Source organism: Podarcis cretensis (assembly GCF_951804945.1).
Source record: "Podarcis cretensis genome assembly, chromosome: 1".
Classification (NCBI taxonomy): Eukaryota; Metazoa; Chordata; class Lepidosauria; order Squamata; family Lacertidae; genus Podarcis; species Podarcis cretensis.
In genome coordinates, this window is record NC_137170.1 from 73,168,831 (window position 1) to 73,195,493 (window position 26,663).

The following is a 26,663-nucleotide window of genomic DNA, read 5'->3' on the forward strand; positions in this document are numbered from 1 at the left end:
GAGAGCGAAGATAAGCAGAAAGCATATTCATAGCTTCTGCCAATCTCCCTGTCTTCCTTTAGCACGTCTTTCACTATGTCGTCTGATGGCCTAGTCTCCCCCTTGGTGGTTTCTTGCTTCTAATGTATTTACACAAGCCTTGCTATTAACCTTAATGTTTTTAGAAATGTGTTCCCAAAATTATGCTTTTGCATGTCGACTTATATTTGTTTTGATCTGGTTTTGTGCTCCATTTTGTTCTCCATTTCTGCAGAACTTACTTTTTAAAAAATGAAAGGTTCTGGTCTTGGATTGTGCTAATTAAGCATACCAGAATCTGTTGGACTTGTTGGTACCTTTCTTGATCTGTTGCATACGTTTTACCTGAACTTCTATTACTATGGCTGTAAACGACCTCCAAGTGTTTTGGGAAATATCTCACCCTTGGCTGAATATATTTTAGACTTCTAGATATGCTTTATGCAAATTTCATTGCAGCTTGACATTACAGCTTTTAAGTTCCAATGATCTAAAAAACATTGCAGCTTTTGATTCCAAAAAACCAAAGTTCTGTACAACTTTGAAGATGGATTTTCTTAAAACAACAGTACTCTCACGCATATAAAGAGTGTGGAGAGGTTATCCAGTTTCTTAGCAATTATAAGGAGAATTTTCTGAAAATTCTTGAAAAGCATTGACAACATAACAGGCTATTGTTTTCTTCAGTGTTTTCAGAACTAAGCCCTCCAATATTCCTACTCCAAGAATATTTCCCAGTAATTCTAAGAGATATACATTGTACCATAGAAAGACAGATTACAGTAATGTAATCCTTTAGAATCCTTGTCTCTACTTCTTCTGTCTTACTTACTCTCTCAAATGTCTTCTTTGTCTTTGTCTTGATCTTTACTTTACTTTGCATTTACTTGATCTTTTAGGGAATTAAACAATATTTAGCTTATTTTAAAGCAGTGTTTTGGGTGGAGGAAGTGAGGAGGGAAATGTGATGTTTATCCCTGGTTGTTTAGTGGTATTCCGTATCTCCAGCAGTGGTGGAAGTTGGGGTCTTAAATTTCAGTTGCACCCTGCATGATGCCAAAATTCTCACCTGCACCATTGTTGCAGCGCCCCCTGTGGCACACCCAAGGCTACATGCTTAGTCTTCTTCTTCTTCTTTGGTGATCACTCGTAACATTGTCTTCCATACCCATGGTTTTAGCAGTGAGTCTGTAAGTGACTGTAGAGGCCAATTCTGAATCCACATGTCCTTTCATGGTGGGGACATAGGTTTCCAGGTGGGAGTTGATCACGGTGAGGGTTTGCCAAGCATGCCTTCTTCTTAGCATGTTTCTCCCTTTCGTCCTGAGTTTGAGCGTCTTCAAAGCCCATGACACCTTTGGTAAAGGCTATTTTCCAATTGAAGCGCTCACAGGCCAGTGTTTCCCAGTTGTCGGTGTTTATACTACATTGTTTTAGATTTGCCTTGAGAGACTGAATCAGTTGAACTCCCTAAAATTCGCCTGTCTCCAGGATGCCTTTCTGAAGTGACTTAAAATCTCAAGTTTCACATGTGCTGGAAAAGAAAAGGGCCCCTTGTTCGACTTTTTCACTATCACAGGTAGCAGAAAAGTATCTGGCTCCCACTCAGTACTTTGACTGTGTCTGAATTAAAGTCACTATAGGCTTATTCAGAAGTTTCACTGAACACAGGTACAAGCTGTTTCTACCCATGAACAAGCTGTTGTGTGAATGATTATACACATTGATTTGTGAAGCTCAACTATTGTGCATACAGTTACACAGACATGAGCAACTGCACAAGCATATAGTTCAGCTGTTTGTGTACACAAGTACAGAGATTGTTCGCTCATTGAATGCAATGTGTGAATACCCCAAATGATTCTCTGAGTTGCTCTTCTGTCAGCCTTAATTAAGGACTATATTGTAGTCAGGCAAACAACAGTCAGCCATTACTGTTTGTCAAGCAAAAGTCTCTGGTTTTGATTTTGATTCCTCATTGGGAAAGTATATAAGGACGACTGTAACAGAATTAAGTTAAATTCCAGTACCAAATGGCTGAATATTGGTATTATGCCTAATACATTTGAGGGGGTTTAAGTTTCTTAATATGGAATAGATTTATGCTGGCAACAGGCCCAACTCTCTTGAGAGACATAAAACAGTAGCCTCGGCCTTGGGACCTCTTGTGGGTTCTCTAGGATTATTTGTTTACTTAAATCTGTTTGCCTTGACTGTTCTTTAAAACAAAACCCCCCAAAGAAAAGAGAGTTCCTGTCTACGGCTGCTACTTAGGATTCCCACAAAGCACCCAGGAGGGGGAAGCTGGGTTGTTTCATGACAATATATAACAAGATTGTTAAATTAGAAACACATGTGTTGAAGGAAAAGTGAGATAGACTTGGAATGGCAGAGATTTGGTTAAACCAAGACACTGAGCAGAAGAATTAGGACCACAAAGGCATATAGGCAAATTCAAAATACAAGGGGTGTTGGAATGAGAAATAAAGGAATTTGTTTAATTGTGAACTGGAGAATGTTATGACATTTCTTCAGCTCAGTAACTGAACAGAGACCTGTAAGGGTCATACCAATCTTGGGATTTTTTGTACGTTTCTACAGTTTCAGCAGAGGGAAGGGGCCAAGATTCAGCAAGGCACAACCTTGAGTATATTTGAGCTTAATTTTTTTAAATAAAAATAAAGTACATCTTAAGAGCACTTGTATTTAGTTTGTTTTGTGTACTTCATAACACGAATGTCATCCTCACTGAACAGACATGTACTTTTGTTTGAAGAAAAGGGATTTGTGCCATTTCAGATCTTAACACATGGAGCTATTTCAGTGTGTGGAACATGACCCGGCCAGGACAGATTTCTGCTTCTGCTTCCCAAGCTGAGCATTGTCTGAATGGAGAGCGATAGCAGGAAGCTGACAATGAACTCGCTGGGCTACCCAAAGCAACGCAACATTAGGCAACACAACATCAGCAGTTGGCGTCACTGGGCATCTGACATTGTTCACACACCAGCAGTTGAAACACCATTGACCTCTGACATCAGGCTTGCAGCTTTTGGTTTGGGGATAGGTAGTGTTGGTATGGAAGACAAACAGCACTCCTGAAAGTTGGCCAGTCTTCCCTCTTCCTCTGCGTCTGATGCAGTGGGGTAGCAGTGGCTAATGTGAGCTCCTGGTGTTTTCCTCTTCATACTTGCCTGTCCAAATTTTTCTCATAGTGGGAATTGAACCCAAGTGGACAGGCCAAGCAGTGCCTGGTGCTGTTCTTCCTTTTGCTCTCCCTTTGGAATCAATTTTCACCCTGGAATTGTGGTGAGAGCAAGGAGGAACAACAGAACCGCTGCTATTGCCAGACTGCCAGTGACCTTGTATGCCATGAGGTGGTCCCATGAAAAGAAATGGCATTTTGTGAACACGAGTGCATAGGCAGTACCTCATTTCTCTCCTAAATCTTTACATCTTAACCTGAGAGTATCTTGCCCACCTCACATACAAAACATTTCAAGTTTAAGAGGAAAGCTATATGTTATGATTTAATGGTTGAGTAATGGTCAGCTAATGAAATGGGTTGTGGTTGTGCTGAGCTGAATATATAGGGTCTGAGCAGCTGTTGTTTAACCAGGGCCCAAGGGCCTTTTGTAAGGCATGCTGTAAAAGTGCTTTCTAAGTTAGAGATGTCAGTTTTCTCTGCTTGAGTTATTCCTTGCAGACAGTGCAGTGTTTTGTCTTCAGTGATGTCTAGGAGGAAAACATTTGCACTATTTCATAGGCATTCAAAGTTGGTCATGGAGCCCAGATTACAAAATGCAAACTCCAGCTTTATTATTTTGACAGATACATAAAGTAGAAGCGAAGCAGCATGTTTAGTTTTCATTGAAATCAATAGGGCCTAATCACAAGTTAAGCATTTAAGACCCACTGATTTCATTGGGACTTCTAACATTATCTGGCTATATATTTAAATATCCTTTTTTGGACCCATCAACCTTAACCTGTTTTAGGATTTAAGGAAAAGAAATTAGTACAGCCAGCAATGTATAAAAAGGAGGTGGCTCAGTCAGGTTTTCAGTTGGGTCAGTTACACACACATCAATCTTTTTAACAATCTGATAATGCAGTTGTGTGGGTTTGAATTTGTTTGTATGTGACCAATGTATGGTATCACATATAAAGTAGATCCCACTGTTAAGCCTCTCATTAATAATTCTGAATCCTTTAATTGCCAGTTTAAACATATGAAACTGTCATCAGCTTCAGAGGAATGAAGTGAAACTGAACTCAAATGGTGATTATTTAGAAATTTAAGTATGTGCTCAAATTGGAAACTACTGATTTCAGCAGAACGGTTTGAATGCTTTGTACCTAAAGTGAATGCTTGTGTATCTGTGATAAGGGGACTTGCTAGTCTCTTGAATCAATGACCATCTCCTTGGGTTTTCATGACTTCATCTGAAAGAAGATCTTATGAATGTCTTGTTTTGAAAGATAATGTTTAACAAGTTCCATTCTACTTGTTTGTATGCTCAGTAGTTCATCCTCAGTGACACTATCTATGAGTGGTATTCAACCAAGTTTTACTTAGGGCAGACCCATTGAAATAAATGAACATGGATCAGCTATGTCCATTAATTTCAGTGAGTCTACTTTGAGTAAAACTTAGCTGAATACCACTCTATACATTCAAGATCACCTTTAATTCCTATGTGAACAACAGTTTAATTCTGGGACAGGGACACTTGTGACTTCTCCATATTATTTCTGCTCATTTATTCTTTGTTCCCAAATTTCCTGGGAGCTTAAACACTAAAATCCATAAGCAGTTTACATAAAATATATTCTCTCTCTCATACACAGATACACACACACACACACACACACACACACACACACAAAGAGAGAGAGAGAGAGCCCAGTCTTTATGAAGGGTAGAAAATAATTATATATAAATCAGTTCTGAATTTTGGGATGAATCAGTTTGGGATGTTCACACCCTAATAGGACCAAGTTGTCATTTTAGATATGATAATATAAGCACTTAAAATGGCACGGGGTGGGGAGGGGAGAGAGGATAAAAGACTGGTGTACAGAACAATTAGTCTGTGCTTGTATCTATGCAACCCACAGATTCACCAGTTAAATATAAACTTCAAGAATAAAGGCAATGTTCTCATTCAGCTTCTTTCAATTCTGTTGTTGCAGAACTAAGCAATTAAAACAAGAACACTGTTCAGTGCAACTAAATAAGCAACTCACTTTCTCTGCAGCAGGTCCAATCAAACATGAATATGAAATAAAAAATGGAGGAAAGAGCTATTTAAAGCACTTGGCATCAAGCTAGATGTGACAGCAACGGTTGTGTGTTTAAACATGGATCTATCAAAACCACATAAAGTTGGTCCAGTTTTAATAGAAAAAGTATTTCATTGGAGCTCAGCTAAGAACAGAGGCTACATACATGAAGGCAAGCCTCATCCATATGACTCTCTTTGTTGTAAAAACCAGATACCTCTCCAGCTTCTAGAGCCAGCCCTACCATTAGATAGAGATGGCCACCTCAGGTGGTAGATTGGGCTGGCCCTACATTAGGCAGAAAGTGGTGGCTGTGTATGCTATGTGGTGTACCCATGCCCCCAAGGTAGCCCACTTTCCATAGGTGTGGTGATGGTTGCTGCCAATCCCCAGTGTTGAAGAGAGCCAACTGCCACTTCTGTTGGCTTCTGTATGTGGAATGGGGCTGCCATCTTGCCTTTTGCCTCAGGCAGCAAAACATCTTGAACCATCCCTGCCTGCTTCTGCAGTGTTTAAACACATGCAACCTGCTGCAGTCAAATGTGGATTTTTTAAAAGAAAAAGAATAAAACATCTAGCAATTTTTCAATGGGTTATGACTTAGATCCAAAGTACTGCCAGCAGAGGGGACGCAGGTGGCGCTGTGGGTTAAAGCCTCAGCGCCTAGGACTTGCCGATCGAAAGGTCGGCGGTTCGAATCCCTGCGGCGGGGTGCGCTCCCGCTGCTCGGTCCCAGCGCCTGCCAACCTAGCAGTTCGAAAGCACCTCCGGGTGCAAGTAGATAAATAGGGACCGCTTACCAGCGGGAAGGTAAACGGCGTTTCCGTGTGCGGCTCTGGCTAGCCAGAGCAGAGATGTCACGCTGGCCACGTGACCCGGAAGTGTCTCCGGACAGCGCTGGCCCTTGGCCTCTTAAGTGAGATGGGCGCACAACCCCAGAGTCTGTCAAGACTGGCCCGTACGGGCAGGGGTACCTTTACCTTTACCTTACTGCCAGCAGAAGGAAGCTCATGCAAGGAACCTTTTGTTGTGGAGATGGGAGGACGATTAACAAAATCAATTCTCCTGGCAAACTGGGAATATCCCCTAACTCACCCAAGTTTAGGATATTCCACACCTTTCCTCGGCAGAGTTTCTTTTTCTTTGAGAAAAGTAACTAAGCTTTAATAATAAAGAAAATTGTAACAAAATAACATGATGAGAGAAGCTAAATGCAACGTGAGGCAAGTCTGAGGCAAGAAAAAAGAAGAGGAAGTCGGTCCCTCTTAACAGACATTCTTAACTGAACATACTGAAGGGAGAGGCTGATTCGGGAGGAAAACACACAAGCTCCGCCCACCAGATACCAAGCACTCTACTATTCAAATTAGGCCCCAGTGCTACAACAAACTTACAACGTTCCCACCCCCAACTCCCCCTCCAGCCCCATGAACCCTTGAAGATATTTTTTTGGAATGGCAAGGGGGATCCGCAACAGTGTGGGATGGGGGCACAGGGAAGTGCTAGGGAAATGCCCCAAATTGGGCAGAGCCACCAACCTCAAAATAATGCATGATTGACTCTAGAGGCTGAGTTTAATTCTGCCTTAAACACCCTGCAATCAAATGGGAATACAAAAGAATTGCTTGGTTTCTCCTATGTCACCAATAACATTGGTGTCATTGGTTTCACCTTGGTTTCACCTTGTGTCACCAATGAAACCTATACAAAACAGGGGGACTGCTATACCAGGGCATTGTGAGAAGTAAAGTCTCACAACAAGAGAAAAGCTAGGGCAAAGCAGCACAACGCCACTAGGAGGGGACAGTCTTACATGGGACAGAGTTTCTTAGCTTTTAATTACATACTGTGTCTATGAACACAAATTAAGCAGTTAAAGCAAACATAGTTCAGGTTAGGACCAATTAAACACACAAGAGCTGGGGGAAACAAAACAAAGCAATGACATTCAGTGATCCACCTGGAAGCCTGAACTTTGTGCTGCATACTGTGGTAAATAGTGGTCAAGTCTGCAGATGACTCCAAATAATTCAGAATAGTAAAATACAAAGAAAAGGACTTAGCTCCTGAGTAGCCTGGAAACAGAATGCCAAGCTTGAAAAACAGGAACAAAGCAAATGTCCTTCAGGCAATGAAGGTCAGGGCACATACTGGAGTTGTCACACTGAATTTCCTCAGGGAGACACATTTGACACACCATGTTTTGGTTCTATTTGCTAGTCTGATGTGAAGCTGCCCTGCAACTAGCCCCCAAAGTCCACCAAGATTGGTGTGTGTGTGTGTGTGTGTGTGAGAGAGAGAGAGAGAGAGAGAGAGAGAGAGAGAATTGCACAGTGCCTTTCTGATCAAATTTCAATAGTACACATATTAAATAAAACTATCCATTTGGCAAATACAAACTGTGCCACAGCACAAAATGCCACTTAAAAATTCTTTGCCAAATGCCCTCTGCAGTCTGTTTGTCCAACAGCAGTGGCTCCCCACTATCATGTGGTTTGTCCCAATGCCACTGCAGAAATGGAAGGCCAATAAGAAGCCGCTGTCAGCATCAAAGCCTCTATGAACATCTCTTAATATTGCTTAGGTGGTGCCATTTTTCCATGCCTTTTTGGCCTCATACCCATCTAATCCTACCGGCTGTGGCAGTCCCTGTGATTTTGTAAATAATGTAATGAAACCAAATCTGATGTTAATAATGTCACAGACAACCATAAGCAAAGTCCTGTGGGGATACCACAGCTAATTGGATTAAACAGCAGTGTAGATAAGCAAGAGGTGGAGGAGGATAGTGCTGAGAAGCAGCGCCATTAGGGGCAAAAGGGCACCAGACTGTACTAAACTGATTCAGTGAGTGTATTTTCAGAATAAGAGTGTATTTTCATAAGAAGCAGCCTGTTGGATCAGACCTATCTAGTCCAGCATCCTGTTCTCACAGTGGCCAACCAGATGCCTGCAGGAAACCCACAAGGAGGATTTGATCACATAACTATGCTCCATAATTGCTTGGCTGTATCAGATTTACTTTCTTCAAGGCAAACATCAAAATTGGAGAATAGTGGCATAGACCTACAGATCCAAGCTCCTGATCTCTTTTATGGCTCCACAAAACATGGGAAGAGGAATGGAAATTTAGTTTCTATCCTGCTCTGTTTCCTGCAAGTTGAGAGCTGAAGTCTGCTAGGAGCCTCTCCCAAAACATAGGAAGATGCTCTTAACCCCTTTCTGCCTGTGGAATTTTGACACAAGTTTGAATTTTAGTGCAAATCTCTGTGGACTGGTGTATTATTCTTCAAATTTGTGCTGTTGGTTTTTAAAAGTAACCCTTTTCTCCTAAGCAATTGGCAACAGCTTTAACATTAAGCTCTTAAAAATAAAATACACGTTATTTTAACTATTTTAAGTTGCTGTTTATTTCATTTATTTGTTCCAAATATTTGCTCCAAATATCCAAAGCAGTCTACAAAAGTAAACCACATCTTAAGACAATGAAAAACAAATTAAGTAAAACTAAGTACAGAGATTCAATTCATCACACAGTATGTGGCAGTTGTAGGCAGTTGTTATTGACCATGGGGCAACTATATGTCATTTTGAAAGCCACCATGATTTTTATAAACACAACCACTCCAATCTGCTGCTATGTCTGCATTTAGAGACCCCGTTCCAATATGTGTTCAATACTCTCCAAACTGTCACTGTTCTTCATCTGTTCAGCTTAGCTGCAAGGAGCCAGAGTCTGGGAGACATTTCTCCTGCCCTACAGATAATCAGAAATGTTCTGTGGCATTTATGTGATAGTACAAGAGCATTGCTTGTACAGTCAAGGATGCTGAGGTTGAGTTCTTTCCATCACTACAACCATTTGCAGAAAGGTAGAATCAATTCATGTGTGGAAAGTATGCATAAATATTAGTTCCTCTGGAACAGGGTGTCACCAGGCAGCTGAGATAAAGGCTGCCATCCTATAACCACATTTACCTGGGAGTAAGCTCCATTGAGCTCAATAGGATGTACTTACGAGTGAAAATTGATACACAATTGCATTTAAGCCCTGGTCTGCAAATGGAAACTTTATATTTAAACAAACCTAGGTTTGGTTGTTCTTAAAAAAAAAACCTAAAACATACAATGGCATTTTTGGCTAGTAGCTCACATTTAGATTCCCAGGTTTTTTTTAAAAAAAAAATAGGGAAATGTACCTAGTTGTTTTCTTATTACAATACGGCTCCTTTTGTTCACTGTTCCATGTTTTTCTTGGAATGCACTAAAGTGGAATGTTTTAAATTATGAGGTTTTACTTCAGGCTGTCCAATATCTACTAAATATCCATCATCTCATTCTGAAATTGGGAAGCAGCAAATGTACTCTGGTAGCCAACAAAGCGTACATTTTTTTTTATTCCAGAAAAGTGCCCTTCTGTTCTGAATTTACTGCAAAGTGTTCCGCAGACAGGGGGGGATCCTCTACCAACCCCAGGTTTCGTTCTTTATAATGTAACTCTCTATTCAAACAATCTAGCTTTACATAATATAAACTGTGGGGAAAGTTTTCTTCTTCTATAATACATAGTAGCAGTTGCTAAGCTTTAGCTGATCTAACACCAGGCTCTTTTGTTTATTACCAGTAAAAATGAAACTATGGAGCAAATGAAGGCATAAGATACCGTGGTGAATATAAATCAGAGTCATATTGTAGGCTCTAATTATGAACAGATTTGGAAATGTGAGGCAAAAATTAGATTAAAGGGCTATAGATATCATTCCTACCACTGGAATCTGCAGCGTTATTTCCATGCCCCCCCCCCTTGAGTCCCAGCCACAACTATCACCATTGTTAGCTACATATGCAGGCTATATTAGTAGAGAACATGTACTGAGAGAAACATAAATAGTGATGCAAGAATCTCATTATGAACCTAATAAGCATCTTCCTGTTGGAATAATTCTAATTTGAGACATGTGAAGCTCCGGAAGCCCTGCCACATAATTCCTTTGCTTAATGACAGGGAGAAAGTCTAGTAAGCTGAGGAATGGAGTTGGGGCTTGGAAGTTGTGGGGTCAAAAACAAACAAAACAGGTCTGCTACCAGCACCATATATGATCCTCAGCAAGACAAATGTTCCATTTATCCTCTGTTTCTGTGCACACAAAATGTTCAGCAGGTAACAGACTTATGAAATCTTTCCAAACCTTCTCTGGTTCTGTACAGTGCCCCAAACCTCTTTTTTTTTAGACATTTAAAGGCGCTCTAAACCCACAAAGAAGTAACTGCCCTGCCCTGCCCTCATGCTATGTGAGTTCTATCACACATCAGTAATGTGCATACATCTCTGCACGTAGAACAGAGATGTGGAATCCGTAGCCCCCCGAGTCCAACTCACATAAGAATACAAGCAGAACCCTTGGGATCAAACCAAAGAAAGGAGATTCCTATGAAACATCAGCAAAACTTTTCTGACAGTAAGAGCTGTTCTGTTTTACAATGGAACGGTCCCCCTCTCATTCACTGGAGGTTTTTAAGCAGAAGTTGGATAACCATCTGTCATGCATGCTTCAGTTGAGATTCCTGCCTTGCAGGGAGTTGAACTAGATGACCCTTCCAATTCTACCATTCTATGATTCCAAGGTCCATCTACTCCAGCATGGTGGCCAAGCCAGATGCCTCAGAGAGGTGGAATTCCCAGGGCGGTTTAACAATCAGTCCCCCTTTCCAGGAGGCCTTGGGGATCTGTAGCTCTGTATGGAGAATAAAGTAAAGGTAAAGGGTCCCTTGACCATTAGTTCCAGTCGTGGCCGATTCTGGGGTTGCGGTGCTCATCTCGCTTTACTGGCCAAGGGAGCCGGCATACAGCTTCCGGGTCATGTGGCCAGCATGACTAAGCCACTTCCGGCGAACCAGAGCAGCGCACGGAAACACCGTTTACCTTCCCGCCGGAGCGGTACCTATTTATCTACTTGCACTTTGACGTGCTTTCGAACTGCTAGGTTGGCAGGAGCTGGGACTGAGCAATGGGAGCTCACCCCGTTGCAGGGATTCGAACCACCAACCTTCTGATCAGCAAGCCCTAGGCTCAGTGGTTTAGACCACATCGCCACCTGCATCCCATATGGAGAATAGGAGTCTCTTAATAATGCTCAACATCCTTAACAAACTACAGTTCCCAAGATTCTTTGGGGGGAGACAGGACTGTTTAAAATGGTATGCTACTGCTTTAAATGCACAGTGCAGATGGGATCTTAGCCATGCATACTCATCATTGCTGCTTCAAAATAACTTGCATAGATTTTGGTACAAAGAAATACATTCTTCTTCTTGCCTATGCTACTTTTTAGTTAACATCCCATTCATCTTTGCTCATTGTGCTCCATTTTCCTTTTCTACTGTTACCTTGGTCTGATTATTTTATGTACTGCTTTGTTTCCACTGTTCCCAGACTTCTCCCCATTGTGCCCAACACTTTTAAAGTCTATACTGAAGACCTGCATACCATAACTTCTTGTTTATTTTTGATGATTTCTCAAGTAGTGAAAGGCTAAGGCCAACCCAGCTGAAATGCCCTTTGCCACTGTAAAATATTCCTGTTGTGTAGTCTGAGAATTGTTAAGGTTCAGATTCAAATGAAAAGTCTTTCACTGGTTTCCAGGCATTAAACAATCTCAGCCCAAGTTTTTTTGAGCGTATCTGTCTAGTATTTCCTAGCAACAGTTCAACTAATATCTACTATATTATATGCTAAAATATTACTTTTTTTTACTCACTGTATAAAGAAATATGGTTGATTATAACCTCACATCTTCAGGTCTTGAAACACGTGCACTAGTTACTTGTTATGACATCTCTCTTAAAATAATAATTTCCATTAAAGAATCTTTAGACTACAAATACCAATACTGAATTATATGCAACAGCATCAGAAAACATTAACTATGTGAGTGCACACACAGGCAGGAGAGAAGAAGGTGTATGTAATTGAGTTCTACTTTTTGCCTAAAACACCTGTCACATTATCTGAAAATAAAATCCAAGATATTTTTGGCACAAGCGTGAACTTCCGAAGTGTTACCTAGTTTATCTTATCATTCACCAAACAGAATCTTAAGAAAGCAAAATCCAGTTGCAAATACCTATTTCTCCAGTATTATTTAGAGATGTCCACTTGGAACAGAATACAGAGGGGTTCTGGAACTGATTCTGAATATCCATAGCAAGGATATATAATCTTTAGGAATTACTGTTGTCAAACCACAGTAGAAATCTACCATGCATCCTAGATGCAAATCTAAGGAGAGATTCCAGAATCTGATAAACTGTTATCAGTTGAGACTAGGGAGACACAAAAGCCCTTGATGAAATGCAATAGAATTGCACCTAGCACAAAACAACAGAAAGTTAGATGTTAGCAAACAGCAAACTGGGAATGTATCTATTTTATCTGTTTTATTGGCTACTGAAGGGAAGAACTTTAAACAAATGTTTCATTGGCAAGTCTGATTCTGGTCATAGTTGAACAGAAGAGAGAAGCAGCTACAAATGAAAGCCTTGAATCAATTTTCAAGAATTTCCTTTTCCAAGCAAGTGCAAGCGTGCTTGCCTTTTTGAACTGGCTAGCCACAATTTTTCTTTTTTTTTTTAATAATCACATATAATATATTCACTTCTATTCCATAGGTTTATTTTTCAAATTTCTGTGAAAATCATGCATATATTATATACATATATTAAATTTTTTATACTGTGATTTCAAGAATGTGCTCAAGCCCGGAGGTGTCTTCATTAATTGAAACTATTGGTTTAACACCAGGAAAAATATTGCTCATGAAGTTAATTTCACAGTGGGGAAAAAGCAAGGCTTAACTTTCTTTATAATCTCTCTACATAGGACAACTTTGTACTTTTCTTTTTCCATTACATATGCTGGACCATCTACTATATATATAGAGAGAGAGAGAGTATTAGAAGCCGCCGCCCTCCCCCCCCCCCCCATTCTGGTACTTGCTGAAGCCATTAAATTGTCTTGAACTTAATGCGTCTCTATATATGTCTGTTCAGAAGTCAGCTCCACATAGCTCCATGAAGCCTACTCCCTGGTAAATGGGTACCAATTGCTGCCGCATTCTGTTATTAAGAACATAAGAACAGCCCTGCCTCACAGTCGCCAACCAGATATCCCAATGAGAAGTCTGTAAGCAGAACCTGAGTGCAAGACAAGAGCACTCTGCTCTCCTGTGGCTTCCAGAAACTGGTATGGAGAAGCATACTGCCTACCACAAGGAATGAGTGCTGTTTGCCTCCATTTGTGTACTTCTTGTATTGGATTTTTTAAAAAAATATCTAAGTTTTGTAAGTCCCTTCACAAAAGAAGCCAGTGGTTGGCAACGCTGCCCTAGAAAATCCTCACCACTTGCCCAAGTGGGGAGCATGTAACAATGTAATTTGGGATGAAAATAAAGATATATACATAGTCTGCACAAAGATCAAACTTTTTCCTGGCAAGTTTAAGGCAGAAGTCTGGTTTTTCAGCCAAGCTGCTAAGCTCAAAACACTGAGGTTTATAATGGAAAACCTGACAATCTCTTAAGTGTAATGGAGTAAAGATATTATGACAACAGGGCTTTGTCTACCGAACACGGCTGAAAAAATATACTCCATGCTAATTGTTAACCAAAATGAAGCATACCCTTTCCCTTTTTATTCAAACCTTTTTGTCTGAGGGAGATGTGGCTATCTAATTTCTTGGCAGTTGTATTATTTTATAACAGTAACCTACTGCTTAGGCTGCTGGACTTCCAGGTAGCCACGAGGCTATTATTCTGAATCAACATATACGTCATGCTACTTACAGGATGAGCCAAGCAGTTCTGCAGCCTTACTGTCTTCCTTTGTTCTGGCATTTACTTTATTCAGATTTTGATCCCCCCCCCCCATCTCCCCTCCCTCTTCGAACACTCCATATTTACATGAGCTGCTGTGCTTTATTTCAGCACTGTGGTTTAGACTTAGGAAATGAGCAGCAAAGTTAATGACAGTCTGAAAACACTTCATGCAAAGCACATCTAGAATGTAACAAAGAAAGAAAGAAAAAGAAACCCCCACACACTTTAGGCCAGATGTACATTTGGTGTAAATCCAGTGATCATAGTGATGAAGGGTTCATAGGATGTTGGCTGGATCTGCTATGGTCTGGTTCCGTTTCTTCTCCCCCATGAAAAATATGTGTAAAGGTGCATAAGGTGGACAGAAGCAGGCAGGAATCTAGTCCCTTCTTTAAAGATATTTGTCACACAAAATAAAAGTGGATACTGCATCTTGGCACAATAATTTAATCAGAATTTATCTTTCGTTACAAGTTTTGGTGGGGCTGCTGTTCCAACTGTGGGACCATCATTTTCTGAGGGGGGGAAATTGCTATAATACATCCTGGGGGTTTTTTTGTGAACAACAGATCAGGAAGTCTCTCATTCAAATCTCACCTCAGCCACAAACTCACCAAGCAACCTTAGAGCTAGCCTAGACATTTTATTAATCACATGGTTAGCAACCAGAGGATTTAAAATTTCATTCCAGATATGGGGGCAATTTTCATCAGGACCACAATGCATGGGGAGTGGGAGTTTTGTTTCCATGGTCTCTTCTAATAATATTTTTTATTAATTTTTCATTAATAATTGTGATGGCCTGGGATTCCGATTCAGAGGCTGAACCAGAGGAATCCCAGCCTGCACAGGAGTCCCCGCCTCCAGGGCCGGCTGAACTGGGGCAAGGCCTAGATTCTGAGGAGCCTGCACCTGTGTCAGATCCTCAAGAGCAGGCACCAGGTGAAACCCTTCTGGCCCCAGAGGTGCTTGAGGACTCAGTGGCTACAGGTGAGCCTCCTCCGGGGCCCAGTAACCCTTCGGCCTCTCCTGAACTACAGAGGCTTAGGGCAGAGAGGCGAAGGGAACTGGTTGCTCCCAGGAGGAGTGCTCGCCTTAAGGCCAGAGGAGGCGGGGCTCCTGGGGGCCGGGACCGCCCCTGGCCTTAGAAGAAGATAAAGGTCAGTCAGCCCGGTCCCAGGTTGTGGGAGCAACGTCGTTGTTGGCTTCAGACCTTCCAGTGTTCCTGTTCCCTGCTCGGCCTCCTGTTCCTGACCTTCCAGCGTTCCTGTTCCCTGCCCGGCCTCCTGCTTCTGATCTTCCAGTGTTCCTGTTCCCCGCCCGGCTCCCTGTTTCGGACCTCGCCTCTCATCTCGTGAACTCTGACTACGTTCATGGTACCTTTCCCCCGGGACCAGCACAATAATAAACCAATATGAGCCACATTGATACAATACCAAATCATAATACAATATAAAAAGCCAATTATTCCATTCCAAATTAAACATTTTTGGGTGACTTCCCATGTTCTGATTTTGGGAGTGCTGTTGTTATTCCTTTTCCTGCTTCCATTCTTACTTAATCCAAATAATACAGTTCCGATGTTAATCCTTTATCTTAACAGCCACTGATGTAATGACTTTCGTTCGTATTTAACTGTTCCATATCTGTTAATTTGCCAGAGTGGTTTATATCTTGTAACTTTCTGTGTGGAGTATATTTTGTCTGTCCTGGGGAGCAGGAGTTTAACCCTACCATCCCCTGCTGTGAACTTGAAAAATAAAATCCACTGGTGTGGCAATTTGACTTAGAAAAATGCTCCCGTTTGCACCATTAGAGTGAATGGGAAACTGCCTCCCACTTCATGTCTGTCATCAGTCACCTCTCTGCTTCCTTACTTAGAACGAGCTCTGAGGATGTCCCATGTTGTTGGCTTCTTCCTTCTTAAGTCTGGTCCATACAGTTGAGTCTTTCTGCAGATTGACATTTGCTCCGATTCAGCAGTTTTCCCAGGGAAAGCAGTGGGGCAAATGAAAAACCTCTCAGACCTGTGCTTAGAAAGCATGGAATAAGCAGCAGTGTGGATGAGTGCTTAACCTCAGGTTTGCCCTTGTAGAGATGAGCAAGAGAAGGAAGACAAAACTAGAATTAATTACCGGTACCTATGTCTGTCTTCCACCCTACCAGTCCCAAAGGTCACCAACTGCCACTGCTGCCAGGAGTGTGCCTAGGAAGAGATGCTGGAGAGGTGAGTGAGGACCCGTTCCAGGCAAAGGCGTGCCTCTTTAACAATTCCATTCTCTAGCAAGGAGCCAGTGCCTAGGAGAGGTACTTAGTCTGAGAGACATTAGGGTTTAGTTAGCACCCAGCACTTGTTGGGAAAGGTCATTCCTTCCCTGGGACCTGTCCAGGGTTCTGAAGGATTAATGTTCTGATTACCCTTGCTTTCTAATTTTCAGACTTTTGAGTAACTATCCCTAGCTGTCAGTCCCTTCCCTGACTTCCTGTTCTGGACTACTGCCTTGCCCACTTCATTCAGACTACTGTGGGCTCATCCTTGCCAGGACTTGACAGTATGTGAAGCAGTCTGTATACTCTAAATCATTGCCTAAGTACTGCTTCTTGTTGTGGTTACTATTGCTATTATTATTACTGCTGCCAAAACATTCCCTGAGATTTGGAAATACCTGGTGTAGTTCATGTCAGATCCTGGTGGCTGGTGCTCCAAGTTCAAATGTTATTGTAGGAAACTTTTCTGCAGTGTTTCACTTGACGATTAAACCAACTGAGATGATCCAATTGTATCAAAGGCGATTGCCCACTTCTGGAGAAAATCAGCAGGTGGGAAGGCTTCCAGCTTATTGTTTGAAATGGACATGGAGTCTCTCCTAGAAAGCAGGGCTCCACCCTGCCAAATGCAGGGTCTTCAGTCATGTGAAGAGAGCCTAAGCATTTACATGATATATTCCATAGACTCTGTTCTAATTCTGGATCAACACAAGCAGGTCAGATGTGTAGAGAGTGGGCAGGATCCCACCCACTCCTACCTACATAAAGCATACGTGCCTTTTGAAAATATCTAAAGGACTTTCTGATGAAATGGACACTAACGCACAAAGAATTAATATGCTGTAATAAACTGCATAGTCTTTAAGGTGCCACAAAACTATTTGCTGTTTTCACATAAGGGTGTGATTGTGATAGGATTTCTGGGGAAACAGTTCACCACCTTATCTTGTATTGAAAGAATAAGGTAGAGTTTTATCTATTGATATCATTTAGCCAGTGTGGTGCTTTCCAGACGCTGGATTAAATCTCCCAAACTAATGGAAGAATCTGTATCTAAAGTACCACCATCTTCATAGGCTAATATTATTCACTATGATGGTATTCTGTGCATTAGTACATAATGGCATGTTGACAAGTCCTGTGCTAATTTTGCCTTAAAAATACATGTCCCATGTTTCCTGGTATTAAAATGGCAGCTTTCTTCTTTACATCAGAGACAAGAAGATTTAGAGAAAGTAATCTCAAAATAATACACTTTGTTAATTTCACTATGCCCCATTATGCATGTGAAGTGATAAGATGTCACAGAGTGTGAGTTGTATTCAGTAGCACAATGTGATGATGGATGTGAAAATCGCAGCATGTCACCAATGTGATAATCACATTCAAAAACCATAAGACCTAGTTTTCCTTTAGTGATCCTACCATTCTTTTCCAGGCAAAATTTCAACTGACATAACCAGGAGATGGAAAGTATGTCCCATATATTGCCTAAGGATAGTCAGGCTATCAGGGATGCAGGTGGAGCTGTGGGTTAAACCACAGAGCCTAGGACTTGCCGATCAGAAGGTCGGCAGTTCGAATCCCCGCAATGGGGTGAGCTCCCGTTGCTCGGTCCCTGCTCCTGCCAACCTAGCCTAGCAGTTCGAAAGCACGTCAAAGTGCAAGTAGATAAATAGGTACCGCTCCGGTGGGAAGGTAAATGGCGTTTCCGTGTGCTGCTCTGGTTCACCAGAAGCGGCTTAGTCATGCTGGCCACATGACCCAGAAGCTGTACGCTGGCTCCCTCGGCCAATAAAGTGAGATGAGCACCGCAACCCCAGAGTCGGTCACGACTGGACCTAATGGTCAAGGGTCCCTTTACCTTTAGTCAAGCTATAGCAATTTAAGAAATATAAAGTGGCATAGTGTTCATGATAACTCTCATGAGTATGTTCATATTGCATTTAGTGGTCAAATATATCTAACATCAGCCAAACGTCTAGGTTCAGGTAGGTAGTCGTGTTGGTCTGACGCAGTATCTGAAGAAGTGTGCATGCACACGAAAGCTTATACCAAGAACAAACTTAGTTGGTCTCTAAGCTGATACTGGGCAATTTTTTATTTTTTTTATATATTTCATCAGCCAAAATGTAATACTTGAGCCAATGCGGTTCCCTCCAGTTGTTGCTGGACTACAGCTTCCATTGTTCCTGACTACTGCCTATTGTTTGGGGGTTATGAGAATTGTAGTCCAACAACATGTGGATGCCATATTGGAGACCACTGCTCATTAGCAAAAGTCAGTGTATATCAGACTTGGACTGGGAAATGGGTTAAAAAAATCACAGGGTACTTTGCATCAATTTCAGTCTAAGAGTCATTGTGAGAGAGAAATGGGATACATCCATGTTTGCTACCTGGGGCTCCATAGAGGAAAGGATGGGGTTGCAACAAACAAACTGGGGTTGCTACAGGAAATATTAGTTATATTAATAGGCATGGCTTGGGACCATAGAATCAGAGTTGGAGAGAGTCCTATAAACTGTGTGGCCCATTCCCCTGTTCCATGCAGTAAGAAGGCAAAGCAGTTAGAGAGAGATTAGGCAAAAGTAAGCAAGAATAGATAAAAGTTAAAAAATATTTAAAAATTGAATACAAAAACAGAGAAACTAAAGAAGGTAAAGAATTTCATTATTTAGAAGAAATGTGTTTAGATTTTTTAAAAAGAAGCTACAAATTAAAATTTAAACTATTTTAAGTTGCTCAGAGAATCAGATTCTAAAGCAGTTCTCTAATGGGACTCAGCACAGCTCTTATTTTTTATGTGAAGAAAGCAACGATTTGCCATTAAAGTTTAAAAGTAATCTTTAAAAAAAACCAACCCACCCTCCATGTTTTTGTAGGTTTGGCACATGACTGTGCTCACTTACCAACAGTGTATGCTCCTTCAGGGCTCAGTAGACATTTGTTTTTGTGGGTGTCAAAATCAAAACCTTTCCAAAACCATTTTATGGTTTATGGGGATCCAAACACAAACAGAAGCAACAATATATCTGTGTTACTTGTCGTCCTGGCAGTACTTACCGGTATAAGCTGCATTTAGTCTGGGGCAATGTTGAGCAGCCTGGTTGTTGTGGACTCTCCCATTCTTACATTTTGATAACAACAATATTTGAAGACATTACTAGTTAGTGAACTGGAAAGTCTCCCCTTCTTCAAATATCCACCTAATCCTTGTCACTGGGTATTATTATATGAGGGTGAATCAATCTATCGTGATCTGAGAAGTGAATCAAGTACCTTTTAAATAGGATTTCCTACTGAATTTTCAATAGATCTTTCCTTTACTATATTTCTTATCAATTCTCTAGATTAGGTTGGGAAAATAACCTCTCCTGTCTACACCGTGAAATCTACCTGGAAAATAATCTCTCGGCCACTGAGAATTGTCATTGTGAGTTACGATGATACAGAATAGATGGAGTCATAAAAATATAAGGATTGCTGTGCTGGATCAGACCAAAGGCCAATCTAGTCTGTGAGTGGAATTAGGTCATGTGAGTGGAAGATTAAGAGTGACGGATGAGAGGTTAGGCCTTTCCCCAGGACTCTTAAGCCTGTGCTCCATTCCTTTGTGCAGGCGGTCAATCATATTGTGAGTACTTTGGGAACAAAATTTCACTATTCCCCACACCTCCCTAATCATAAAAGTATTAGCAGTCTTGAGAAAACCCCAAAGATTGTAGGTGAACCAAAATAATATTAAGAAAAATGAGGTCAGATGTAGAATGCTGACTGGCTAGGGAGGAGTAGCAAACAGGAAGGAAGGGAATGGAAAGGAGAGATTGGAATCCTGAACGACAGCACTACCTACTGCAACATTTTGTTGCAGGTCCTCACTTGTCACCTTAGGATCGTAACCCAGCCTATATATGTGTCATTATTAAAAACAGATAATCTTTCTGAATGAGAATGTGTACCTTCCATCTGCAGTATGCCAGGTGTTGGAGAAAATATCAGCCACTTTACATTCCATACAAGCTGATCAACATCTGCATGTACAGGTCAGCTCAGCTGGGCACAGTTGCAAGCCTATAATATGCATGGATAGTGGGTCTCTGGAACATGTTTGTAGCTTGGGTGTGCAAGGGAGCTGAACCTCATGACATAGCCCCTTCCACACGAAGAAACTGCTAGATTGGGACCTATGACATTAATATTGTAATTCATGCTTCTTCAGGTGAGTCTGTAGGAGCTGATTTTAAGAGACATTGCATGTCCCATCAAACTCAGTGTTAAGTTGTGTGACCCAAACACTCCACAGTTCCTGTAATCAAAAGTGCACTCGAATGATTTGTAAGAGAAATAAGTAGAAAAGTCAGAATGCCTAATTCCTTCACAACGCTTAATGTGCAGCTTTGCAGAGTGTCAGTATTTTCCAACACCAACAAAATTATGCATTTTTTTCCTCACATCACGGATAGAAAACCTGCCCAATGTTGCCATTGCTTGAGTGAAGGAAAGTTATTTGGAAATTAAATCTTTGAGTAAATGTACTGTGGTGTTCATGGGCAATAGTTCTTATAACTTTAGAACACAGGTATTTCTTTCAGCAGCTATGGCTTTCAGTAGTTCATCAGTTTGGCTTTGCATGAATGTAATTTACCTTTCAAGTACCAAAGGCCTACAGTACAGGGTTTGTCTTTAAATAAACGGGTACTGTAATAGTGCTCACATTATGATCTTTTAAGGGGAAAAAACACCATGCCAAATGTATTCCAACATTTTCTGAGCAGTTAATTGAGATGCAAACATAGTTTGGGTACATTAAAAAAAATGGCATTAACACTGCTGTTTTGTGAGCTAGAAATTGTGTCTTGTGGAATAGATTAGGCAACTGCCATTATTTTTAAACAAAATTATTGGTAAATGACTGTGAGAGCTGAAAACTTCAGCTTTTCAGGAACAACAGAGCCTACTAGACTGAAATGAGACACATAGGAATGAAGGACCCTCCTGAATAGGGTGGGCTGTGGTTTAGGAGAATTAGGGGAAAGTGGGATCACACAAAATTGGGCCAGGACACCTTCTGTGAGTGGAATTCCTGAAGGTAAGTTAATCCAAACCTATTGCTGCAAGCAAATCACATTCTACAAGAGTGGATCTAAAAACAAATGATCAGATGATTGAGTAATTTTTCCTCAACATCATAAAATCATATAATCATCGCAGAATTGTAGTCTTGGAAGGGGCTGTAAGGGTCATCTACCTCAAATATTAGTACTTGGTAATAACTTCCTAACTATTCAGTTGATGTTCGCTTAACTGCATATAGGAAGAATCAGTGACTGAATTGCCTGCATATTGTCTGATTCATTCTCATGAAATTCATCCAGTGGGTGTAGAAATTAATGCATTTATTGGTAAAATTTACCCATAGGTTGTCAACTCATGCACTAGGCAGATGCAGTAACAACTCCTGTATCTGAAAAAAAGGCAATAGCTTAGAGCCAAGTCATGTGACCTATCTGGACCTTATTTGTCATTTCATTTTCTTACCTCCATTGCAGCTCTGTCCTTCCTTCACTGAGTTGGTTGACCAGTAACCTCCCTTGCTTTCTCCAGTCATCACTACTTTCCTGTGCATCTGGTGAAATAATAATAATGATAATGATAATGATAATAAAGTATTTTAAGAAGCAACAAGTAGCATTTTGATTAAGTTCACATTTAAAGGTGAGCCTACCTAATTCAAACTTCCCAAAACAATGTGCAAATTGAAACACAACCATCCTTCAAAATCTGAATTTTGTAATGCATTTCATCAGCTAAGTAATATGTAGAAAAATGTGTACATTAGGGTAAAGTGCATGCATCGGTCATAATAACATACAAAATGCATTAGGTAAAATTGCCTTACAAACATGTATATTAGGCAAAATCGCATACATATACAGTGGTACCTCGAGTTACAGACGCTTCAGGTTACAGACTCCGCTAACCCAGAAATAGTACCTCGGGTTAAGAACTTTGCTTCAAGATGAGAACAGAAATTGCACAGCAGTGGCGCAGCAGCAGCAGGAGGCCCCATCAGCTAAAGTGGTGCTTCAGGTTAAGAACAGTTTCAGGTTAAGTACAGACCTCCGGAATGAATTAAGTTCTTAACCAGAGGTACCACTGTATGTGTATAATTAGAGAAATGACTGCTAAAATTATTATTAGTTTTTATGATACCTTTTTCAAATTAACAGTAGTAATCACAAACTGATGTGGAAATGTGAATTGAACTTAAAACTGGAAAAATGCAACACCGAGCAAAACCGAAATTGGCATATTTGCAGGACTATTTATTGCTGTACTTGCTGCAAGACGCTAATACAATTACCTATTTGGAATTACCGTATTTACTTGAATCTAATGTGCCAGCAAATCTAATGCGGATCTTAATTTTGACAATGTAATTTGGCCAAAAAAGGTGAGCATTAGATTTGGGCAAATACAGTACTTCTCATTGGCATCAGACTACTTTGGACTTGTTCCAATAGATACTGGTTTTGTCGTGGCTAAGGAGCGGTGAATATGCCATTAATTTTACTAAGATACTTGAATATTTTTTTGCAGGTGAAGGGAGAGAATTCAGTTGATGCCCCCGCACTCACAGAAGTGTTTTTGATCCAGCTGATGCCACAGGAGAGGTAATTTTTGCCAGTCATCAGTATGGATATTGAAACACTTTGCCATTGACAACAAAAGAAGATGGACCCCACTCTTAGTCACGAAAGTGACAATAATGATACAGTTATACAACCTAGCTTCAATTATAAATGCAATTTAATTCCACGATGTATTTTTGGATGTTTTTCACTTCTCCACTGTCCCAAATGTTTCTGTTTACAGGAATTGATTTATACGATAGAAGCTTTTACAACCGCACTCAGTATTTAGAAAGGAAATTTAAAACCAACCATGGAACTTGGTGAAAAAACCTGAGTAAATCAAGTCAGTTTATGCACTATTTTACAGGAAAGGATTATAACCTATCCAGGTAAAAAAAATAAAAATTTAAAAAACCATGACAAGTCCAAATAGGAATGGGAGATTCCACTGTTGTGATTCATTTTGTAGCAGCCCTGCAGGAACTGGAAGAGAGAAGTTTCAGCCCAATATTAACTCCTAATTGGTTCCCGGGGATTCTTAAAATCTAGCTGAGCCAAGTAGCCAAAATGTTGACAGCTTTATTAGCATATATAATTCAAAAAGGCTCCTGTGTTTAAAAAGATTTTAAAGCTATCTTTCAATGTCAACATAAATTCCCCTTAAGACACCTTCAGACACCAGATTTTTCAAAGTATCTCTTTCAGTGAGTGGGTTAACTCCAGCCATCTTTATGTTTGTTATGTGTCCACCTTCCCACTAACCACAGAGTTGCCCTGGGCAACTGGTTTTGAAAAACAGGAGTGAAACCATGTACTTGATTTCATACCAGCACGTCCTGGCTGCTCTCGTTTGAAGCATTAAGTATCCAGTTTAACTATGCACTATATTCAGCACTTCAAACCTCTACAGTTCAGATGTGCAGGTTTCCAGCATACCACCTAACTTCATTCTGCATTGTAGACGACAGGCTGGTGTGAGCTATGCAATTTGCATGGCTGGCTTCCAACAGTGGGGACACTGTTGTCCTGTGGTACATGCTGTTTCCTAAGAGATACCCTGTATTTCTTCTAGCTGTATAACACTGCTCTGAACTGAAAGGATGGGAGGTATGCCCCATTTATAGGAAGCTGCCTCTGTAGCTACCTCCTAAGACCGACTGCACACTCCTGAAGGCTTTATATTGTTTATCTAATTTTTATTGCTCTTTCTATTCCCTAGGAGCCCAGGGAGGTAAACAGACACACAATTTAAAAAAACAAAAGCAAAGCAGAAACAGATAAAACATTCTGAAAACGATTATAATGAAAAACATCTAAAAGCAGTTACAATTAAAAACATTCTAAAAGCAATTAGAATTAAAAACATACTTCCCTCTAATGATCATGGGATTGCCAGGAACAGTATTCTTCTACCACCAAACGCCTGGGTGAACAGGAATGCTTTCCAAGTTGTCCTGAAAGCTAATAGTGATGGAGACTGATACACCTCACATGGAAGAGTATTCCATAACCAGGGAACCATCACAGAAAAGATCCAGTAATGTGTCAGCACTAAATGGGTAAACCCAATTATACTAGGCATACAGAGCTTTTTTTTTTTTTAAGCAATGCTTTGGATAGAGGATGAGAGGGGGTGGGTGGGAAGGCAGCTCTTTGCCTTCAGGTCAGGAAACTCTTGCTTTTGGTAGTTGGGGATTTGTCCAATTGATGCTGAGTTATCATTGGTCTGATCACTGGTTTGTCTGCTCTGATTGGCAATGGTTTTCCATAGTCTCAGGCATAGGAATCAACTCTTAAAATATATGAGCCCTCCCCCCCCCACACACACACACTTCATGAGCATTGCCATTCAAATGGTGTGTGTGCGCTTGTCTTGTGATCGATTATGCAGGGCCTACCTGGGGCTACCCAATATTTTATTCAGATTGGCACCCCGGTCAGGTCTTGATCTCTTCTAGTTCTGCTACCCTGAGATCATTTTAACTAGCAATGCAGGGGATTGAATCTTGGGATGCTGTACATACAAAGCATGAATTCTACCATGAGCTACAGCCCCCTCCTTTGACTTCACTGGGAGTCATATCAAGCCTTAAATCAGGGGGTTGGACACCAACAAACAAGTACGTCCTTTTCCACATTTTCTTATTCCGTGTGTGTTTTAATGTGCAATTCCTAAGGCATTAATTTCTACAGACAATGTCCCAGGACTGCTGGACTCATCTTTATTATTTCACTTATTTGAATTCTCTCTCTCTCTCTCTCTCTCTCTCTCTCTCTCTGTGTGTGTGTGTGTGTGTATGTGTATGTATGTATGTCTTATGCATGTGTGTGTATGTCTTATGCATATTATCACACACTTGTGTTCCCTCCTTTAATCGCTCCTTATTTTGTTCCTCTCTCTAGTAGTTTATAAATGCCACTTTTCATTAATGTGACCAGAATGTCATCAAGTAGTTTAATGCTCTTTAATGTCCTTGTATCGTTTACGTTTTTTGAACAGTGTGGAAATGAATCCCATCTGTGGGTTCCCTGACATCAAAAAAGTTTGACAGGCTATTTAGACGTGCTACTTCACATTGCATTAGCGTGTACAATGTCAGGCAGGCAGGAGTCAAAGCTGGGCTGCAGTGAGCTGCTTCCTTCCTTGCTCCTTTCACTGGTCTAAGAGCGACAGATCACTTACCTTAGAAAATCAAAGTCAATCACAGAATATCTTGGCCTGGACAGGAGCCCACAGGCCCCAGGAAAAGTGTGAAGCAGAAATAAAATTTAAAAAAGAGAAATGAGTCAGTTGGAGAAACGGGAAAAAAGCAAGCTCTTTCTCTTGCATGATGCCAAGTTACCTTTACAATCACATTTTTTTCATCACATGGCTATGCAGATTCGCCACCAGGCCATCTGACTCATTCATTAGTAATCACATTTTTATGATTTGATTTTTTTTTACTCTCCAGGAGGCACTTTTAATTTGTAGCATAGAAGCCAACTGAAAAGGACATTCTAAGCAGCATATTTAGGCTACAAGCAGACACGCCATACCCCAAGGACTTGATTTTTTTCTGTTTTGCATAACATTGGGATAATTCTGATTGTCTTCATAGCATGTCTCCAACCCATACACACGTGACTTAAAGAGCTTTGTATGAAAGGAAGACTTTTGCCACAATTGTAAATGAACTCCCTTCGCCACATAACTATGTTGCACTGTTTTAGTGTTGTTAGCCGCCCTGAGCCCGGCTTCGGCTGGGGAGGACGGGATATAAATAATTTTTTTTATTTTTTTTATTAATTATTTTTATTAATTATTTTTATTATTTTTATTATTACTAAGCCTGAGTCACACATTATTGTTGCAGTGTGGCGCCACTGGGTATACCCCACCCCTGTGGTTGTTTAGAGGGAAGGGGAAGACTTGGATCCCTTTTGCTGCTGAGGTGACTAGAAGTGAGGGGAAATGTGCTTTCCTTTGTGTTGCCTGAGCTTGCTTCCCTCAGTCAACACCAGTGTCCTTCTGGCATTAATACTCCAGCGTGGGTATGGGGACAGGCTGAGCAGCCCTGTCTGCTAGCTTTCACACAAA

The 26,663-nt window shown here is 40.8% G+C and overlaps 2 long non-coding RNA genes across 2 annotated transcripts in view; one reads left to right on the top strand and one right to left on the bottom strand.

Moving 5' to 3' along the window:
* LOC307211045 overlaps nucleotides 1-6,460 on the bottom strand; it is a 68,268-nt gene extending 61,808 nt beyond the window's left edge. Inside the window, exon 1 of the long non-coding RNA XR_013836264.1 lies at nucleotides 6,400-6,460. This is a non-coding gene — a long non-coding RNA (uncharacterized lncRNA). The remainder of the gene's footprint in view (nucleotides 1-6,399) is intronic.
* LOC307211058 lies at nucleotides 6,299-23,316 on the top strand. The gene is made up of 3 exons (XR_013836268.1): nucleotides 6,299-6,456; nucleotides 16,616-16,729; nucleotides 23,049-23,316. It is a non-coding gene; the product is annotated as an uncharacterized lncRNA (long non-coding RNA).
* The last annotated feature ends 3,347 nt before the right edge of the window (nucleotides 23,317-26,663 follow it).